At 42.5% G+C, this 22,813-nt stretch overlaps 1 long non-coding RNA gene across 1 annotated transcript in view; it reads right to left on the bottom strand.

Annotated features, from left to right (window-relative positions):
• Positions 1–7,281: 7,281 nt before the first annotated feature.
• The window catches only part of LOC129022400 (uncharacterized), a 127,840-nt gene continuing 112,308 nt past the window's right edge, over positions 7,282–22,813 (bottom strand). Inside the window, exons 3-4 of the long non-coding RNA XR_010125275.1 lie at positions 15,102–15,238; positions 7,282–7,466 (exon numbers count right to left, since the gene is read on the bottom strand). This is a non-coding gene — a long non-coding RNA (uncharacterized LOC129022400). The remainder of the gene's footprint in view (positions 7,467–15,101; positions 15,239–22,813) is intronic.

Here is a 22,813-nt window from a genome sequence, read left to right as displayed (position 1 = left end):
TCACCAGCATCTGTTGGTTTTTGACTTTTTAGTAATAGCCATCCTGACTGGTGTGAGGTGGTATCTCATTGTGGTTTTGGTTTTGCATTCTCTGATGGTTAGTAGTGAGGAAAATTTTTTCATATTTTTTTTGGCCAGTTGCATGTCTTCTTTTAAGAAGTGTCTGTTTTTGCCCATTCCCCATCCTTTAATGTGGTTATTTGGTTTTTGCTTGTTGATTTAAGTTCCTTATCGATTCTGGATGTTAGACCTTGTCAGATGAATAATTTGTAAATATTTTCTCCCCTTCTGTACGTTGTCTGTTACTCTATTGATAGTTTCTTTTGCTGTGCAGAAGGTCTTTAGTTTAATTAGGTCTCACTTGTCAATTTTTTTGTTGCAATTACTTTTGGGGTCTTAGCCAAAAATTCTTTGTCAAGGCCGATGACAAGAAGGGTATTTCCTAGGTTTTCTTGTAGGATTTCTATAGTTTGAGGTCTTACATCTAAATCTTTAATCCACCTTGGGTTAATTTTTGTATATGGTGAAAAGTAAGGGTCCAGTTTCAATCTTCTGCATATGGCTAGCCAGCTATCCCAGCATCATCTATTAAATACGAAGTCCTTTCACCATTGCTTGTTTTTGTTGGCCTTGTTGAAGATCAGATGGTTGTAAGTGTGTGGCTTTATTTCTGAGTTTTCTATTTTATTCTGTTGGTCTATGTGTCCATTTTGGTACCAGTATCATGCTGTTCTGGTTACTATAAGCTTATAGCATAGTTTGAAGTCAGGTAGTATGATGCATCCAGCTTTTATTTTTTTGTGCTTAGGCTTGCTCTGGCTATTCTCAACCCCTCTCTTTACCCCCAAACACTTCAGTGTATGTTTCCCAAGAACATGGCATGGAGATTCTCTGATCATAACACAATTAATCAAACTCAGAAAATTTAATGTTAATATAATACCATTATCTAATAGATAGCCCATATTTAATTTTTGCCAATCATCCTAAAAATGTCCTTTAGGACAATTTTCCCCTGACCCAGGCTCCAATCTTGATCATGTATTGCAGCTTGTTGCCATGTCTCTTTAGTCGCTGTTAATCTGGAAAAGTTCCTTAGCCTTTCTTTGTCTTTCATGTCATAACATTCTTGAAGAGTGCCAGCCAGTGGCTTTGCAGAGTATTCCACAATGTGAATTCAAGCTGCTTAATTGTGCATTTGACAGGCGTATTACATAAGCAATATTGTGTCCTTCTCAGTGCATCATATCAGGAGCCAAATGATGTCAGTTTGTCCCATTGTGAGTGGTGTCGACTTTGATCACTTCCATAGGGTGGGGTCTGCCAAATTTCTTCACCTGATTACTATAATTCCCTTTGTAATTAATAAATAATCTGTGGGGAAATACTTTCAGAGAATTTAATACCTTGTCCCTCTTCAGACTTTCATCCAATAGTTTTCATGTTCATCAGTGATTCTTGTCTTCAGCTCCAAGCCTTATTGCAAGTCAGTCTTGGACTGATTCACCTTCCCCAGTGGAAAGTTCTTATGAATTATAGCTGCCACTCACCCCTGGGGGAGAGAGTCACTGCTCCCTTTTAACATTTGATTCTGGTATGGATACAGGACCCATACCTAATCTGCCCTAGTAGAACTAAGTTGGTATGTTTAAGCCAATCTTTGCTTATGGGCATCACAGAAGAAAGGAGACATGAAGGTCTGATATCATTCCTCAGAAGCCACCTTTCTTCCATCACCTGGGACTGCCTGACCTGGACCACCCTCTCTTAGACTCAAAATATTACCTTCTCAAGAGACAGAAAATGTTCCTGATCTAGAGGAACTTCTACTTGCCCAGTTCCCACTAGAGCTTTCCACTGTTCTTCAATGACCACAGTGGGCTTCAGTCCCTTTCAGGGAAGGTCCCTGGATCCATGGGGTCTGACCTCACTCTAAAGCCCTCCACAGTATATTCACTATCTTGACTGGGAATGTTCCTACACCATATGCACATGCAGTATGTGTGTGATGTCCATGTATTGTGTATGGGCTGGGAGAGGATGGGGAGAAGCCACCTTATAACCAAGGACTTAAAGTGAAAATTTAATACAAATAGCTGTTAACTAGTTATAAAATTGTTTAAAAGTTAACTGGAAAGTCACAGATGGAAGTAGCAACTACAAGAAGCAGCACCACCCTTAGGGCTGGCAGAAACAAAGGGAAGAGGCATTTTTAAAACATATAATTTAATGACTCTGAGGAACAGAAACTCAGATCTCAGAGGACGGGGCCCTGCCCAACTGCTGATGATGTTTCTGGGCTAAAAAGAGGGACCTTGTAGGGCTGAAATTCAGTTCTGTGAGGAAGATGCTCCTGCCAGCTGGTGCTGGTTCTCAAGGTGGGGTAGTGGTACAATGAGGTAGGATCTATAACTGTTGGAAAAACTGCTCACTGGATGCAGCTCCTACTGTGTGAAAGAACTGCTGCTGCTGGGGTGAAGAAACATGCTTGGGTGATGCCCAGAGGGACAGGAAGCAAACAAGAAGGAGCAGGTTCCTTTTTTCTACTCCAATCTTTTAGCTTCTCTTCAGTACACCCTCTTGGCAGAACCTAACATGGAACCTGCAAGGAAAGTGGATATGTGGTTTGTAAAACCTCTGCTCCAATCCAATAGCATAGAGCAGAATTTAAAAGGGTGAGTCTGGAGTTGAAAAACAACAATAAATAGCACATCTTCAAATTTTAAATGATGGTGTCTCTCAAAAGGATATAGCCCATGAGGATTTATAGTGGGTGCCAAATAGCAAGAAAGATGGTCTCTCAGGACAATAGTTTTATTTTCTATATGGTCATCTTGAAGGGTGGGCTTCCATCTGAATGGAGGACAGAACAGACTTAGATAAGTTGGGTGTGGCCAATTGTTACCCAAGCCTCTGGTTGAGCAGCTTTGGGAAAGAGGAAGGGAGGGAGGTAGATCTGAGGATAGTATGTGTCATATCAAAAGACAATCCGATGGAAACAACCCAAGCATCTATCAACAGATGAACTGATAAAGAAAATGTGGCATATCCATACAATGGAATATTATTCAGACATGGAAAGAAAGAAAGTTCTGTGCATGCTACAACATGTAACATGTTGGAAATATTATATAAAGTGAAATAAGCCGGGCACAAAATGACAAATGTTGTATGATTGTATTATTCCACTTGTATGAAATTTTTAGAATAGGCAAGTTTCTAGAGAGAGAAAGTAGGTTAGAGGCTACCAGTGGCTTGGAAGAGGAAGAGTGGGGAGTTATTGGCTAATAGTTACAGGGGATGCCCTCTGCCTTCTGCTCTAGCTCTTCAAACCCTCTTATAAGCATCATTCCCTACATTAAATGCCTTTCCACATTTCAGGGTCCTGAACTCATCCAGTTCCCCCACTTTGAGTGGGAGAGTGACATTTCTCATCTTTTTAGAGTAGTTCATATATTCACAATAATTCACTCTTTATTTTAATTTAATTGCCCTCTTCAGAGGCCCATAGTCTTCCCAAGCACCTCCCTGGCTCAAACTTTTGTCTCAGTAATAATGTCATTCGCTGAGCCTCAGTTTCCTCATCTAGAAAACGAGGATGGCTGGGCGCTGTGGCTCACGCCTGTAATCCCAGCATTTCGGGAGGCCGAGGCGGGCGGATCACAAGGTCAGGAGATTGAGACCATCCTGACCAACATGGTGAATGAAACCCCATCTCTACTAAAAATACAAAAAAATTAGCTGGGCGTGGTGGCACGTCCCTGTAATCCAAGCTACTTGGGAGGCTGAGGCAGGAGAATCACTTGATTCAGAGAGTTGGAGGTTGCAGTGAGCCGAGATAATGCCACTGCACTCCAGCCTGGCGACAGAGCAAGACTCCGTCTCAGAAGCAAAGAAAATGAGGATACTAATCCCTGATATGCAAACTTGTCCTGAAGATAAAATGAGTTATTATCCAATGGAAAAGCTGTGTGATAGATGAATGCATAAAATGTTAGATCCATGAAAAGTTGATTAGTAAGCATGACTTCCATGAGTTGACCAGTGAAGGAATGATGGTATTTGCCTATCTTTTAAAAGAAATATGTGTTTATATGTATTGGTATAAATGCTATATATTCATCTATATATTTTTCAAAATGTGTGTGCAGTAATACATATTAAGATTTAGAAATTCTAAATGCAGGGTGAATGCTTAAATGTCAAGTTTAAGTTACAACACAAGGTCTGCAAAGTGTGGTCATAATCGTTTAAGACATTATGACTCACTCAATATTTATATTTTAGAAGTAATTTATTTTATTGCAACCACCAATAACCAACTGAAAAACTTTAAAAATTCAAGATAAAGTTTCTGTGGCCAAGTCCACGCTCTGATCAGCAGCCATTCTCTCATTAACACTTGTGGCCCCGCTGATTTCTGCTCTCATTTGCACTGTGTAAAAGGCCTCTGACAACCTCCTTTCCACCCTGTTCAAACAAACAATAGTCTTTGGAGCAAAGAAGGAAATTTGTAGCAGGTGAAAGTTTAGTTTTAATGATGGAGACACCAAATTGTTTTTAAACTTGAAATATATAAAAGGCTCCAAACCCACTTTAATGTCTCATTTCTCACAATTACCTCATTATAGTTTACCAAATATTTTACTTTGAATCACAGGATCTTTGAAAGAAATTCCAAAACTAACCTTTTGCACATACGTAGCTTATTAGCAACAGAAAAATTACTTTTCTCTCTGATTGTGAATTTTTTTTTCGCTCCAGAATATAAAATAAAGCCATAAACTTATAGGGCTTAGAGGTTGTGACCAGTGACATTTTCCCATTTTCTTGAGGAAAGAAAATCTAGCTTGAGAGGGTAAAAAAAAAAAAAAAAAAAAAAGCGTAAGATTGGTCATTTGTATCTACATGCAGCAAAGGAGCTATTAGGCACTGACAAGCTACTCAGATCAGAACACCCAAGACTGTTGTCATTTCTCTTCATGCCCTGCAATCATTGAATCAGGTTATTTAATTGGTGTATAAAAAGTCACCTTAACACAATTCATGGTCACCTTTCTCTGAAATCTTCATGACAAAGGATTTGTGAAAACTTTTTTAAACAAACATAATCTCTCCAATGTTCAGCTCTATATAGGAAGAAGAAATGTCAATGTTCATATACAGAATCCCTTTCCTTGAGACCTCTTTCCCACTAAAACCCAGAGGTAGCATTAGGGATAGAAAGACCAGATATGCCCTGGCAAGGATGGTAACAGAGTACATTAGTCAGGGTAAATTACACAAGCTGCAGTAACAAACATCCCCCAAACCTCTGTGGCTTAACACATTACAGGTTTATTTCTGCTTGTACCACAATCCATTTGAGATTGAGAAGTTCCCTTCCAAGCAGTAACTCAGGATCCCAGACTCCTTTCATCTTGTATAGCACCATTTTTAACACATGGCCTGCAAGGTTGATGTGAAATAGAAAGAGCCTGTGGAAAGCAGATACTCAATTGTCTAAGTTTGGTCAGGGTGCATATTTCTTTGGCTAGAACTAGTCTTTTTGCCCGATCTAAACACAAGGGATCTAGGAAAGTAGTGAAAACTGTACATAAGAAACGGTCAGTGAGTCTGCTAGAATAATGAAGTGGTCTTGGTTGGAGGAGGTTCTAAAAACTGGGCTCCTGGATCCCAGAACACAGTATAATACCAACGAGTTGCACTCACTTCAACAAAACAAATTACTCTTCAATTTGTCTCAACAAATTCTATTCACTCCCAGTGATATGGTTTGGCTGTGTCCCAACCCAAATCTCATCTTGAATTGTAGTTCCCATAATCCCCCCATGTCATGGGAGGGACACAGTGGGAGGGAATTGAATCATGGTGGCGGTTACCCTTATGCTGCTATTCTTGTGACAGTAAATGAGTTCTCACAAGATCTGATGGTTTTATAAGGGGCTTTTCCCCCTTTTGCTCAGCACTTATCCTTCCTGCTAGCATGTGAAGAAGGATGTGTTTGCTTCCCCTTCCACCATGATTGTAAGGTTCCTGAGGCCTCCCCAGCCATTCAGAACTGTGAGTTAATTAAACCTCTTTCTTTTATAAATTACCCAATCTCAGGCAGTTCTTTATAGCAGCATGAGAATGAACTAATACACCCAGTTATTCTTACATGTCCCTCATTTTACATGATTAGACATGCATTTGATTTTGTAAGTATCCTCTAGAATTTAGCAAAGTCCAATGCATTATCTAATACAATTTAAAAACCAACAAGTTGGCTTGATCTAAGTGCTCCTTGAGGAGATGAGGGCTGAGTTTTACTCCTTTTGATGGGACCAGAAGGTAGGATATGACACTCAATGTTTGTTGAACAAGTTAATTAATGAGCAATGTTGCTGACATATTTAAATCTCAATTTTTGGAAATCTGTATCTATCCTAGGCTGTCCCCTGGAATCACTTTCCAGTTTTCCATCCTAACTGCTCTCATAGTTCTAGCCTAAAGGCTGCCTCCTGTGGATATGTGGTAGAACAGTGATGAGTCACATGACTAAATATCTCATCCTACAAATGACCCCTCCCCACCATCACCAATACTGTTTCCAACCAGATGAAGGTGGACTTATGCGTTGATTACTGACCCATCAAAGGAATTGCTGACCACACAATGAATTAACCTCCTCCCCCCAATTAATACTTAGTAAGCCATGAGTATGGGAACCTGATTTATCTTGTTCCAATGATACTAACCTTAGACTTCATTTTCTTGTTTAACCCTCATGCTAACACCAAGAAGAGGTAATTTTGCAGATGAGGAAAATGAGGCACATAGATGTTAAGTAACTTGCACAAGGTCATACAGCCAGGACTTGCAAGAACCAGAATTTGAACTCTATGGTAATTATATGTGGGCCAGGGGTGGTGGCTAACATTTGTAATCCCAGCACTTTGGGAGGCTGAAGCGGGCAGATCACTTGAGCTCAGGAGTTCGAGACCAGTCTGGGCAACACAGTGTAACCCCATCTCTACTAAAAATACAAAAATTATCCAGGCATGATGGTGTGTGCCTGTAAGTCCCAGCTACCTGGGAGGCTGAGGCAGGAGAATCACTTGAATCTCAGAGGTAGAGGTTGCAGTGAGCTGAGCTCACACCACTGCATGCCAGCCTAGGCAACAGAGCAAGACTTCGTCTCAAAATATACACATATGATTTTACAAGGCCAAGAGGGATAGGGTGTAATTCAAATTTAGTTGGGCCAAGCATCAGTTTTAAGAAGGTCCTTACCTGAAAGAGGTGGGCCAAGATCTGATTTCTAGAGTTCTGAGGAGAAATAGCTTTTGCGAAGTAAAGCACATTTTCAGTCACGGAGCTGGAGAAAGGACTAGCAGCATCCAGGTGGTGAGCAGATTCATCCACCTGCCATCAGGGATCCAGGGCTGTGCTCCAGAGTCACCGTTTTCCTAAAGACCTCGAGGCTGTCATAGAGGAAAAGCAGGAAGTTAGGTCTAAGGGGTTTCCACTCATGCTCAGAACAGGAGCCCTTTGCTGTGGTGTTCTCAGTCCTCCTCTCTGGCCAGGAAGGAGCTTCTAGGTAGTCTTCTAGGCTGGGATTTCCTGGTCTTCCAGACACAGCAGTGCTAACAGAAGCCAGGCTGAGAGTACAAGAGAGGAAACGAAAATGCAAAACACTCACCCCTAGCTCCCTAAAGAAAAAAAATGGGCCAGGCAGGGTGACTGTAATCCCAGCACTTTGAGAGGCTGAGGCAGGAGGATTGCTTGAAGCCAAGAGTTCAAGACTAGTCTAGGCAACATAGTGAGATCCCATCTCTATAAAAAATTTAAAAATCAGTCAGCTGCGGTAGCGTAAACCTGTAGTTCCAGTTACTCAGGAGGCTGAGGTGAGAGGATCATTTGAGCCCCAGGAGTTTGAGGCTGCAGTGAGCTAGGATTGCACCACTGCACTCCAGCCTGGGTGACAGAACGAGACCCATGAAAGGAAGAAAAGAGGAAAGGAAGAAAAAAAGGGGGAGACAGAAAGAGAGAGAGAGACAGAGAGAGAGAAAGACGGAAGAAAAGGAAGGAAGAGAGAAGGAAGGAAGGAAGAGAGAAAGAAAGAGAGAAAGTAAGAAAGAAAGAAAGGAGAAAAAAAGAAAGAGGAAAAGAAAGAAGGAAAGAAAGAAAGAGTAAAGAAAGAAGAAAGAAAAAGGAAGAAAGAAGGAAGGAGGGAAGAAAGGAAGTTAGGAAGGAAGGAAGGGAGAGAGAGAGAGACAGGAAGCAAGAAAGAAAGAGAGAAAGAAAGAAAGAAAGAGAGAAAGAAAGAAAGAAAGAAAGAAAGAAAGAAAGAAAGAAAGAAAGAAAGAAAGAAAGAAAGGAAGAAAGAAAGAAAAGAAGAAAGAAAAGAGTCTACGGCCATGCCACCCTGAACGCGCCCGATCTCGTCTGATCTCGGAAGCTAAGCAGGGTCGGTCCTGGTTAGTACTTGGATGGGAGAAGAAAGAAAAGAGAAAGAAAGAAGAAAGAAGGAAAGAAAATATAAATAGTATAAAAATTTGAAATTTTTATCCAGGTGAAAATAACATTAAGTCAATTAAAGACAGTGTTCTTTCCAGAAGACGCCTACCACATCAGCATTCAGGTAATTTGTGCTCACCCAGACACACACCAAAGCCCTCAGTCCCCCGTGCCTGGGGCTCACAGCCATCAAGCATCCAGTAGCAGCAACATGTGGGAGGCAGAACTAATATCTCAGAAGGAAATGCCCATTAGACAGAAAAGAGAGCAACAGTGTCATTCCACCGAGCTAACTGACACCAGAGTTGTAGAGCTTTGTAAATTCTTTTTGATTATTTGAGGCTATCTATATCACTGATATGCTTTAATGCAAAGTATTCTGATTTTTCATTGAGAAAAACAAAACTTCTCGGGCTATGGAAAAATCTGTGGCTTGGTTGTCTATGTTTGGCATTAGCCAGCAAAACACTGCTTTTAACTCCGTGATGCTGGGCCTCTTGTTTTTCCTGCACCCCCTTTTCTTTATCTTTCTTTCCTAGGCATCATTACCATTTGTCAACTTTTCTTTTATGGTTCACACTTCATGTGCCATGTGGCCTCTGCATGGACAATTCGCGACATGGCAGCCTGCTTCTTCAAGGCCAGCAAGAGCACAAAAGCAAATCTGCTTGCAAGTCGGGTTTTGCACGATGTAACATAAGCCCAAGAGTGACAGCCCATCATCTTTGCCACATTCTACTGTGAAGCAAGTCACAGGGCCTGCCCACACTCAAGCGGAGGGCAGCACACAAGGATGTGAATACAAGGAGGTGCTGACCGTGGGGCCACCACAGGGTCTGTCCCCCACACCAGGTGACTATGAGGCATCCAAAAAATGGAACATTCTCCTGTAGATAGATGGTGAGGGTCTTTGGCACATCTCTGGGAAAAAAAGTAATTTTTGTTATTAGGACAGGGTTTGTATTTTGAAATCAAACAAGCCACTTCTAAATGGAAAAGGGGAGATATGTTTCCATCTCGTAGTCCCTCCAATGCTAGGATGTTTTCTGCAAACACAGCAAGATATTCACTTGTTTGGGGAAAATTCTGGTCTCTGAAAGTGGGAACAATGGAAGAAGAAGGTGAGGTGGTAGAGCTGCCCCTGTGGGCTTCTCATGAGTGGTCAGAGGAACGGCAGGTCGGGGGCATCCAGAGCTGCATGGTCCAGCACTGGCCACAGCACAGAGCCCCCAAGGCTCAGGCAGGGCTTTCAGCTATTGGGGTAGAACCCTCCCATTTAGGTGATGCCAGGATGAGGTACCATGGAGAGGCCATTTATGGCAAGGCATTCCAAATTCTATGTAATTTCACTTCTGACTGAAGTTTGTTTTTTTTTTAATTTGTTGAATAGAAAGTATTTTCACAGGGAGTTACATACACATTGTGCATATGTATGTGTGTGTATATATATGTATACATGCATGTGTGTAGATAGATAGATAATCATATGTCCTCCTCCTCTTCCTGACCCCATCCTCTCAATTCTTGTCCTCTCATCACACATATGCTCACACATAGATAAGCAAGTTTCGTTTTTTTGTTTTTTTGTTTTTTTTGAGATGGAGTCTCGCTCTGTCGCCCAGGCTGGAGGGCAGTGGCGCCATCTCGGCTCACTGCAAGCTGCATCTCCCGGGTTCACGCCATTCTCCTGCCTCAACCTCCCGAGTAGCTGGGGCCACATGTGCCCGCCACCACGACAGGCTAATTTTTTTTTTTTTACAGGGTCTTGCTCTGTTGCCCAGGCTGGAGTGCACTGGCACAATCACGGCTCACTGCAACATCTGCCTCCCAGGCTCAAGCAATCCTCCCACCTCAGCCTCCTGAGTAGCTGGGACCACAGGCATGCGCCACCACACCTGGCTAATTTTTTGTATCTTTGTTAGAGACAGAGTTTCACCATGTTGCCCAGGTTGATCTCAAACTCCTGAGCTCAAGTGATTCACCTGCCTCAGCCTCCCAAAGTGCTTGGATTACAGGTGTGAGCCTCCGCGCCTGGCCAGCAAGCTTCTTATGTACATTTCAGGGTATGTGTAAGTAAATATGTAGACATATTATTTTTTCTTAATACAAGAGTTCACTCACATGGTGAACTCACTATACGAGTGAAGTACACATGGTACTTGCCTCTCTTTTTTGCACATTACAACATATCCTAGAGATTATTCCGCAGCAGTTCGTACAACGCTGCTCATTCTTTACTTACAGCCACGTGATCTTCCATTGTAGAGATGTACTCATCGATTCAACAGTCCTCTACTAATATTGATAGACAGTTGGGTTATTTGTCAATCTTTCACTCTTATCAGGGCTGTTCCCAGGATTGGGATTGTTGGGCAAAAGGATCTGTGAATGTCTGCTTTCTTATCTATCGCTCCACTGCCCACTATAGGGATCGCACAGATTTACATTCTCACCAGCCTTGCATAAGTTTGTCTTGTTTCCCCCCAGCCTATCACCAAATTTATGAATTTTTTTTTCAATCTGCTAAAAGAAAAGCCACCTATACCAAAGTTTCTGAAAATCAAGTGTGTCACTGGAATATTGATTTCTTCTTTGGGAGAACTTTTTTTTTTGTAGTAAACTACACATAATGTAAAATTTGCCATTTTAACCATTTTAAATGTACAATTCAGTGGCATTAACTGCATTCACATTGTTGGGCAACCATCACCCCCATCCATCTCCAGAACTTTTTCATCTCGCAGAACTGAAACTCTGTACTCGTTCAACACTAACTCCCCATTCCTCTTCCCCTAGTCCCTGGTAACCACAATTCTGCCTTCTGTCTCTATGAATTTGGCTACTCTACATTCCTCAAATAAGTTGAATCATACAGCATTTGTCATTTTGTATCTGACTTATTTCATTTAGCATTCTGCCCTCAAGGTTCATCATGCTGTAGCATGTGCCAGAATTGTAGTCCTTATTTAAGGCCGAATAATATCCGGTTGTATGTACATACCGTATTTTGTTGGATCCATTCATCCATCAATGAACCCTTGGGTTGTTTCCACCTTTGGCTGTTGTGAATAATGCTGCTGTGAACATAGATGTACAACTATCTTTTTGAGTCCCTGCTCTCAAGAAGGAGGGGCATCTTCCGTCCTCCTCTAGCAGGTATAAAATGAACCTCACCCCATAAATTGCTATGGAGGAGCCCTGGTCTTTTTTTCTCTTTATCTACCCGAGAGAATTCCATTCCAGGCTGCCTTTTCTCTAAATGCAAGATGCACACACACTGCAGTCCACTCCTTGGAACTATTTGGGACCTTAACATCACACTTTTCCAATGGACAGCGCAAGCCATGTGATTTCTTAAATTAAATATCATGCAACTCAAAGCAATCAATGGAAGTCAACAGACAACATCTAGAAGAAGGGGCAGCAATGGTCTTCCTCTCCTTTGTGTAGACCAGAGTGTGACATCCAGTGCTAAGGAATGCATCTGAAGGGGGATGTAAAAGGAAAGGAATGTTTTCAAAGAAGAGGAGCTGGGATGCTCAGGGGGATAAAACCCGGCATTACAAGAGACACAGGTGAAAGGGCTGGGATGAAAAATTGAGAGAACTAACGTATGACAGTATTTCTTAATATCTGAAACATACAACTGTGTCTGTTAATATTTGAAAGGCTGTCATGAGGAAGGTAGATTTGATATTGATGACCTCAAGAGAAGCAAATGGAGTCACTAGGTATGAGTTCTAAGGAGAGAGATTTGGGGTTTATTATAAAGAAGTGTCCAAAGATGGAATCAGTTTCTTCACAAGGCTGTAGAGTGAGTTTCCTGTTCCTGGAACTATTTAAGTCTTGACTACATAGTTTCTTGACTGGATTGAGAGGGAGGGGAAGCAGGCATTGGTCTTCCTTCATTTTACACATACAAATAGCCGAGGATCTCCTATGTGTTTCAAGGCTGGAGGTGCCTTCTATGTGTTCCCTTTTCCTTTTTTTCCTAAAGGACAATGGTTGCAGTTAGAACCTCTTCCCAAATATACAAGTGCTAGAGATCTTGCAGCAATGAGTGACATTTCAAAGAGCTGATTTCATTTCATGGCTTCTTAAAAGGCCCTTCGTTGTTGCTGACTTTAGGATCAGCCCCTTGTTTCTATAAAGAGCCAGATATTTTGATTTCTATAGAGTCAAATATTTTATCCTTTTCCAGCTATTTGAGGGTCTCTGTCACAACTACTTAATTCTTCCATTGTAGCACAAAAGCGGCCACAGCAATACATAAACAAATCAGTGTGACTCTGTTCCAATAAAACTTTATTTGAATTTCACATAATTTTTACATGTCACAAAATATTTTACTCTTTTGATTTTTTTTCAACCATTCAAAATGTAAATTCTTAGGCTGAGGGCCATAAAGAAAAAGAGACAGCAAACCCTAGAAAATCTCCTCAAATCTAAGGAATTGTTGCCCAACCAAGATGCAGGAGGGGACAGAGCTTGACCTCAGGAACACCTGCCTACAAGGTCCCCAAAGCTATCAAGAACCTCTCTCTGCCTCTTGTCTCTGTGTCTTGCTTCTGTCTAGCTGTAAGCCATCGTTTACCTCATGTAGACAACAGTGTCGACACTGTTGTCACACCTCATAGCTATGGCTGTTGAGACTTACAAGCCGACTCTTTATGTCCCAGGTCTGCACATCTTGGGACAAGGAGGCACTGGTCTAGCTGGGTCAGGAACCAACCCCGGGAGCAATCATCTGAGGCAGACAGGTCTGGGAAGGTAAGAACATGGCAGATCCCATGGGAACCCCAAGAGTGTGGAGGGCAGTTCCCAGACAGACAAGTGGGAGTTTGGGGTGGACCAAGCAATACTGTCTCCCTTCCATGACTTGCAAAAGAGGGTGTGTTTTTGTCCATACACAGGTGTGTGTGTGTGTGTGTGTGTGTGTGTCTGTGTGTGTGTGTGTGTGTGTGTTGGGTGAGACAAAACATCTACACATTTAAAAAAATTCCCAAGATGTGTTCTAATAAGATCTTTAGAACACGTGCTGGCTCAATAACTGCATATGTTACTTTTTAAGGATGTATAGGACCAATTAACAACACCACAGAAAAAGATATCTGAGGCATGCCGGGAAGAGTGGTCACACTAATTATATTTCATTTGCAAAGTGTAGCATTCTTCCTTGTTTTGACCCAGGATTTGATAAGCATCTTTCATAGAAAAACTTTTTCCATCACTTGCTGGTTTCCATTTCCGGGCCCAACACTTGCTCCCATTTCAGAGAGAAAATGTTAATGATTCTCCTGCTTTTCTCACAGGGAAGTTGCTGTTCTTTTAGCAGAAGTTTAATAGCTTCTTAACACAGTCAGAGGCCAACGGTCACTATGATACTCAAAGGTCTCGCTCTGATATATCACCACAGGGAGGATGGCTTGGGGACAGCTGGCTGGCTGGCACCTGTTTCAGTCTGTCTGTTATTTCCTGGAAAAGCGTGGGGTTTCACAGCCTGATCAGATGAGCAAACCCATGTATACCAAACCCTCCGTGTATGTAAGACACCCAGGGACCCCACATGTCCCTGTGGGCCTGCAGAAGGGCTGAGAGTCTCACAGGCAAGAAGAGAATTGGGAGCAAGACAAGGATGCTGCAGACTGTGGGAATCTAGAACCAGGGGCTGTCCCAGGGACCAGAGGCTTTAACAGCAAAAGCCACGAAAAAGCTGATGGTGAACTGTGAGGCAGTTTCCAAATCTGCGATCATCTTCTGCATCCTTAATGGTAGAAATGGAATGCAGCCCTCATTCCTGGACTGTACCAAATGCAGGAAAAGAGAATGTCGGGGGCTCACGGGGCTCAGCACAGTGGGACCCCTGTCTACAAAAGTTAACTGCTAGGTATTTTGGTAAAGGGGAAAAACTAAAAGATTAACGAGACCAACCCATGTCAAGACTATTAGGTGCCACAGGAAGAGACTGAAGATGCATGAGAGGGAGCAAGTTGCGTTTATGGCTGTGTAGTACCCAGGAAGGTGCAACCCACATTTGTGAGGTTGTTGTTGGTGGGCAGGTTCAGGCTCTTGACTTCACAGCACGAAAGAATTTGAGAGTGAGTCCAAAGGGAAAGTAGGTAAAGAAGCTTATTGCAAAGTGAAAGTACACTCTGATAGTTGGGTTGGAGCAGGCTGACAGTGCCCACTGATGCTAAGGGAGCTCCCTTTATAGGAGTCTTACATGATTATTCATGAAGGGTGGGAATGGGCATTTTTGTTAAGCATGCCGTGGGAGGTCTCCTGGATGCCCATGCACTATTGCTGTACACACTAGCACATACATCCCATGCCTCATTAGCATCTGAAATCTCCACCCAGGGGTGTGTTTTTAGCATTAAAATGAGGATGGTTCAACTTAAGGACATTGGTCGTGGACTTGTGCACCTGTTCGGACTTGGGGATTTTCTCTTTTGCCCCTGCTCCTCTCTGCTCCAGGATGTCCTAACCATGAGCCTCAGATGCAGTTCGCGCACTGTCGGGTGGTTTGGTCTCTCCATAAGTTTGACAACTTTCCTGTTTCCTTTCAAGGGAGGCTGTGATCACCCTCTCCAACCTACCTCAAGGTGAGCACCATTTGTCTTCTGGGTGTCCTTCTTTCCCTCTTTTGGTATCTCCTCCCTCTTTTGGCATCCTCATCTATTCAGCAAACATCAATAGAGGGCATCATATGTGCCGAAGATTCTCTCAGGGGGGCCTGGGGGTGGGTAGAAAGTACAAGATGATTACAAAATGATGAGTTCATGTCCTTCGTAGGGACATGGATGGAGCTGGAAACCATCATTCTCAGCAAACTATTGCAGGGACAAAAAACCAAACACCGCATATTCTCACTCATAGGTGGGAATTGAACAATGAGAACACTTGGACACAGGAAGGGGAACATCACACACCGGGGCCTGTTGTGGGGTGGCGGGAGGGGGGAGGGATAACATTAGGAGATATACCTAATGTAAATGAAGAGTTAATGGGTGCAGCACATCAACATGGCACATATATACATATGTAACAAACCTGCACATTGTGCACATGTTCCCTAGAACTTAAAGTATAATAAAAATATATGTATAAAAAAAGAAAGTACAAGATGATTAAAGAGAAGCTTATGGTGTAGGCAGATAATCACACATATGAACCAATAATCAGGATACAACAGGTACTAAAAGAAGGGAAGCCTATCGGGGTGGGCTTCAGAGAGGAGGTGACATTTGCTAGAGGTCCTGAGGGTTCAATAATCTCTGCCAGGTGCAGGAAATGAAAGGCTGCTTTAGGAAAAGGGAGTAGGGTATTGAGTTCTTCTGCAAGAATGGAGAGTTGGTGAGTAATTCAGTGAGATCAGACCTGGGGATACCTGAAAGATGGTGACCTGAGGTGATGTGGAAGGTTGGATTGGAGTCTGGCTGCCCAGGGTGCTTGGCACATATTAGGTGTTCAGTTAATGTTTACTCGAAGGTGAGAGAAAGAATAATAATAGCAAGCATACAATATTGAATGTGATAATGACAGTACACATAATAGCTGTTTACTGATGGCCTACCCATTCTTTTTACCATTTACAAAGTATTGGGAAAGAAAAAAATGACAGAATTTCAGTTACTTATTACATTGCACTTCATGGCATTTCTCTACCTCTCTATCCACCACCCATCCATCCATCCTGTCTATCATCAGCTGTCTATCCATCTACCTAGGAAAGAAGCAACACAAGAGGAAAAGACAGGAAAAGAGGACTCTGCACCCCTCTGATCTCGAGTCCTTCTGTGACAAGGTGATGGGAGCTAAGATGGCATGGCAAGACCATCTGCCCTGCCTGTCCCAGCATCTGCTCTGGAGAGTGGTCGATCTGAAGCTGGCGCACGCCCCTATGGGATGCCAAGAGCAGCATCTTAGGGGGACATTTTCCTCCCTGGGGTGTGTGTAATGCCATTCATGAAGGCCTTTGTGCAGGGGAAGGGCACGACCTCTGACAGAGCTGCCAGAGCTCACCAGCTCTGAGCCTTGACCCTTGGGTAAAGAGGGCATCGAGTTACCTGGCAAAGCGCAGCTCCTTTTTCAGAACAAGGGCTGAGTTAAGAGTACATATGTTAACATGGAGAACCTTAAAGATTTTCAGGGATGAGCAACAGCAGTAAGCATCTCTATTGATTTCCTGAGATGATCTTTTCACCTGTTCAAAGGGTCAGGTCACTGCCCAGGGCACAGTCATCTGGCAGATCAGTGGGAGGGAGCACTTTTGACAATGCGTGGAACGGCGTGCAACAGATCTTGCATGTTGTGGAAACTCTATCTCTGGAGTAACTGGAGAGATTATGAGGATGCAGCACTAGGGAGGGGTATATCCACTTCCATGTGTCGCTGGAAGGTGACGTCATGCATGAGAGTGAAGCCCAAGGACGCCTCCTACCTACCAAGCCTGTGCTGTCAGCTGCCGTCCTGGGAAGCCCAGCAGGTACTTATGTCACTGGCACTGACCTCGTGAAAGCCTTTTTTGGAGCCTCACAAAACTGCCTGGAGAGCTCGTTTATGAGCTGTAAAAGAAAATTTGTCTCATTGTAGTCGTGTCTCAGTTTGGACTCAAAATAATATAGCTCAAATGGATTGCTATCTTATTCCCCAGACTGGGCTCAATAAGACGCATAGCTGACTTCTGTTAAACTCTTCTACATGCCCGGCACTGCACTTTGCATCATTTGATGCTTTCAAGAACACTGAGAAGTATAAATGATTACTATCTTCATTTTGCAGATGAGAAAACTGAGACATAAATTTGCAACAACTGATTACAGTCAAAAGAACCTGCTGCTGATTCTGAAGAGACATCAGAAGTAATGATACCCATCAGCTTTAAGTGAATTTATTGGCAGCTCATTGAAATAAGCATATTAGAAACCTCTCAAGTTGACCTGTTTGAAAGGGATAGTGCCCACTGTAAACTCTGACTTGCACGTGGCAGGTGCATATAAATGCACTAAATGTGGCCAGTCTGAGTTTAATGATGGAATGTTACGATGGTAAAGAGAGTGGCAGCATCAGCAGCTCATTCTGTCCCCCAGTCATTCATTGTTTTTTGAAATAATTCTTTATTTTTTTGGTAGAGATGGAATCTTGCTTTGTTGCCCAGACTGGTCTCAAACCCCTGACCTCAAGTGATCCTCCTGCCTTGGCCACCCAAAGGCACGAACCACTGTGTCCGACCCATCTTCACCTTTGATGGACTCCTGAGCTCTCAGTATTGCAATGTTGTTGATTTTTAAAATTATTTTTTTCTTTTTCAAAGTGAGGAAGTCAGTTTCCATAGTCATAGGAATAAGAAGCATAAACTTGCCAACAGAACATAATGAGAAGGAACTGGACTTGAAGTGTGGCCCTCAATTCCTAGCAGTGTGTAGGTGTTTGTCATGTTTTCTAGCTTCCTGGCTCCTTTTGAACACCTCTCTTATTATGGCTTGGGGGTTTCTTTCTTCCTAAAGTAGAGTCCAGATCCTCAATTCCCAGCCTCCTTGTTGGCTATGGAACAGGTAAGTGGCTGGGGCTGGGTTCGTGGGTGCACCCTTGTGACAATCTTGTTTGGAGGAAATAGGCACTGCAGAGAACCCACTCTCTGGCAAAGATGGTGGTGGTGGAGGCATCTGGTTTTGGGGGACAGCAGTGACAGAAGTCCTGGAGTTCAGTGTCTGCCATGATAAGCACCAAGTGTGTACTCAGTGGGCCAGTGGTAGGTCTGTGTTTGGCTGTATGATTGGGTTTCTGGCTACAAGGCCTGTCTTCCAGGCCTCCTAAAGGCTCTGAATTACCTAAGGAACGATTTGATGGGTAGCCTTGCTCCCGAGGTTAGCTGGGGTGGGTTCTTCTGTTTGCTGCTAAGAACCCCAAGGCAGGCAAATAGCCAACCTGTAAACTCTGCAATTGTCAGAGGTGTTTGAAACAGATTGGATCCATCTTGGATAGGGGCTGGGTAAAATGAGGCTGAGATCTTCTGAGCTGCATTCCCAGGAGGTCGGGCATTCTAAGTCACAGGATGACATAGGAGGTCAGTACAAGAGGCAGGTCACAAAGACCTTGCTGATAAAACAGGTTGTGGTAAATAAGTCAGACAAAAGCCACCAAAACCAAGATAGCCACGAAAGTGACCTCTGGTTTTCCTCCCTGCTCATTATACGCTAATTATAATACATTAGCAGGCTAAAAGACACTCCCTCCGGTGCCATGACAGTTTACAAATGCCATGGCAACATCAGAAAGTTACCCTATATGGTCTAAGAAGGGGAGGAACCCTCAGTTCCAGGAATTGCCCACCCATTTTCCAGAAAACTCATGAATAATCCATCCCTCGTTCAGCATATAATCAAGAAATAACCATAAAAATGGCCAACCAGGAGCCCTCGGGACTGCTCTGCTTATAGAGCAGCCATTCTTTATTCCTTTACTTACTTAATAAACTTGCTTTCACTTTACTCTATCGATTTGTCTCAAATTCTGTTTTGTGCAAGATCCAGGAACCCTCTCTTGGGGTCTGGATTGGGACCCCTTTCTGGTAACACAATGATAATCTTTGAAAAATGTCAATGATGTGAAAATTACTGCATTTTCTTTGAAGCAATTTGAAAGAACATTTGTTCTTATTAGTAATAATTAGTAATAATTGCCATCAATTTCTGAGCAATTACTAAGTGCCAGACACAGTGCAAAGTGCTTCATATCTACCATCCCACGAAATCTTACAACTCTGTAGGGTGCATGTGATCAGCCCCATGTTACAGCTGAGAAACTGAGCCTTAGAAAAGTTAAGTGACTTGTCCAAAGCCACACGTGTAACCAAAAGTGGAGTGTGACTTGAGCCAGGTTTATCTGAAGCTGAAGCTCAAGTTGTTGACTACTAGGCTCCAGTCATGTGCAACTGTCAACCAAAAATGGAGATTTGAGAGGCCAAAGATGTCACACACCTTCAAACTGCACATCACACAAGTCTTCATAAGCCTCCAGTGCCGCTGTTACTGTGGCTGTCTACAGTCAGGACCCATCCACTTATTTCTGCCTCTCCTTTTACTCCCAACATTCCCTCTTCTTACTCCGAATCTGGCCCGACCTCTAAGTTGCCCTTGTTGGACCAAACACTTTTCCTATTTGTTAAATATCCATTTGCAATTCCATGTCCTAATGCGTATTTCCAATGTTACTCTCTTTTCCTATTTATAAAATTCCAATTTCCATATCACCACTGTCCTTTTTGTCCTTACAGGAATTCCCTAAAGATATCATTGACTCTTTACATGGGGGAACACCCCTTTTCTCCTAGAAACTCCATAGTTCCTACTGGACCATGGCAAACCCCCAACCCCCATTAGCTCAGTGGAACAAGAAAGGTAGGGGAGTCATCTAAATTCTGAATACTTGTAACTGTGGCCAATACATCATGAATAACCAGAACAAAGCTCTTAAAACATTCATATTTCTTTTCATACCGAAAGCATGAATATACCTTTATTCCTTACTAACGATGTATTTTAAAAGTAATTCTTTACTACTTCTCTGTTCAAGTGCTCCAAGTTTGGTGTAAAAAAAAAAGTCACGTATTATTTATACTCTTTGGAACATCCTCAAATAGATTTTTTTTGTTGGGGAAGAAAAATAACACTGATGTTAAGCACCCCTCCCACCAAGAATACGTTCGTCAAGGTTGTGAAGCCCCTCACAGCATAGGAACACCCCAGTGGCAGGTATCTGAAGTCTTAATCCCCTAACTTTGCACATGGTTTTAAAGCAGGTGACAAATAAATATTCACCCTTGGTTGCTATTAGGTCCTTAGGCTACAGTCAGCGGGGCATTGTTGAGACCAGATATTCTCTCCCATTAATTCATGGTGTTATGTATTGCTGTGGTGGATCCTTTAGAAAACACACAGCCTCTCTGGTGTTTTGCTTTGTTCTGTTTTGTTTTGTTTTGTTTTGTTTAAGGCAGGCTGGATTAAATGATTTAAGGTCATTTTTGGTTCTAAGACTCTGTTTCTCTGATTGCTCTTCTCTCCCTGCCGTCTGTGGGGTGTTGTACTTGCAAAAGCCTTCCAGACAAGTTATCTGGCTGAGACATAAATGCAATTATCGGGGGCTGGGGGGAGGGCATCTAACAGGTTATGCTGGATTCTGTTCTTCCTGTTTCAGCAAAGCCGGCACCCGGTATTTACCCCCCTCCACTGCGGCATTTATCTACACGGTGAAAATCTTGCTCTGAGAAGCAATGTTGAATCCCACAGATGCTTGTCCCTGGGACTCATCAGGGGACAAAGACAGAGCCACACAGCCCTCATTAATCCACGTGGAAATAAAAAAGATTAAGCAGCATAGACCCTGTGACCACTGAGAAAATGACAGAAATAAAGATCATTATGTGCATCTGGTTTTCCAGGGGAAAGAAAAGGAGATAAAGCCTTAAGTCTTTAATAAGGCTAGAAATTAAAACTGGGATTAACAACAACACGAAGCATTTATGAGAAGCCGTCCATGACATTCCTGCTTAGGTTTTGCTGGCCTGGTTTCTGGAACATTTTCTGTATTGTTAATATTTATCACCAGTTTTTTCTTTAGTTGAAAGAAAAGTCACTGCCCACTGGTTTCAGGTTCACAGCCCTCTCTCTAGACATACTAGACCTGCTTCAAGACAATATTTCTTTAAAACCAATTATTCAGCATCCTTTTCATGAGGTTTCTGTAGAGATAGGGGAGTACGTATTGCTGAATTTCAATGAAGTTTTGAGTTCTGGCTTTGCTCTGTGATACACAGAGAAAACAGCTTCCCAGGAGAGCTGTCCATGCACCACGCATCTTAGGCCTGGGAGGGGCAGGAGGGGAGGATGGACTATCCCCACATTTAGACACCCCAGATTCTCCTACCAGAGGTGCAGTGGACATTGGCACCTATCCAGGAGGCTGTGTTAAAATGTAACACCAAAAAACACACTGGAATCTTAACCCCTGGGACCTCGGAATGTGATCTTATTTTTGAATAGGGTCTTTATAGACCTCATCAAGTTAAAATGGGCTCATTAGTGTGGGCCCTAACCCTATATGACTGGTGTCCTTATAACAAAGGAAAATTTGGACACAGAGACAAACATGCACAGAGAGAAGGTGATGTGAAGACACAGAGAGAAACTATGCTTCTTGCATTCAACATAATGTTTTTCAAATTAATTCATGATGTTGCTTGTATTAGTAGTATGTTGCTTTTGATTGGTGAGTAGTAACCCATTGTAAAAATATGCCAGTTTGCTTATCAGTTCTCTTGTGTTTTCAGTGTGGGGTTATTAAGAATAAAGCTACCATGAACATTCTTGGACACAACTTTTTGTGGGCATTTTTCTTTGCAACATACCTAGGAGTAGATTTTCTGGGTGATGACATGGGCACGCATTTAACTAAGATTACACTAATTTATACTTCTGCCAACATGGTACAGTTGCCACTGAAACTACCCTCATAAGAATTGCATGCTAGGCTCACAAAAATTACATGCCAGGTTCTGGACAGAAATATAGTCATAATTAAGCATTAATAAGGCTGCACATTGGTCCACTTCCTTGTAGCTGCTTGCTAACCAAAAGTCATGTAGCACTAGATACAACCATTTGCCCATCCTATGTCCTTCCCACAGGTGGAATTTCTGACCTTAGAATCATATGGGCTTTTGTTTAAAATTTGCTTAAGATGTTTCTCAGATCCTGATTTCCAGCAAAATAGCTGATGCCAACCAGTGTGAAGACCCACAAAGAGGAAGTGAATCAGCATGGGCATACTGTTTCTTCATCTCTCAGTCCTGTGATTTCACCCTGCTTTCTTCAACCAATCAACAGCCCCCACACCTCAGACTACTCCAAACCTCTTAAAATCCCTAGCTGCAAATTCCTCAAGGAGGCAGATTTGAGATTTCCTCTTGTCTCCTCATTTGGCTGCCCTGCAATTATTGAACTCTTGGCTGCAGTGTCTCAGTATATGGACTTGCTACGCACTGGGCAAAAAAACCTATTATGCCAACACTTGGTATTATCAGTCTTTCTTTAATTTTAGACATTCTGGTGAGTGTGTTGTAGTATCTTACTGTGGTTTTAATTTCCATTTACCTCTTGCTGAATGATGTTGAACATCTTTTCATGTTTCTTACCAACTCAAGTATCTTCCTTTGCAAAGTGGTTACTCAAATTTTTTGTCCATTTTTAATGAATTGTTTGCTTTTTTATTACTAATATATGGAAATTTTCAAATATATTCTAGGTGAAGT

The sequence above is a fragment of the Pongo pygmaeus genome, chromosome 22 (genome assembly GCF_028885625.2).
Source record: "Pongo pygmaeus isolate AG05252 chromosome 22, NHGRI_mPonPyg2-v2.0_pri, whole genome shotgun sequence".
NCBI classification, from domain to species: Eukaryota; Metazoa; Chordata; class Mammalia; order Primates; family Hominidae; genus Pongo; species Pongo pygmaeus.
This window is presented reverse-complemented; position numbering and strand designations above follow the sequence as displayed.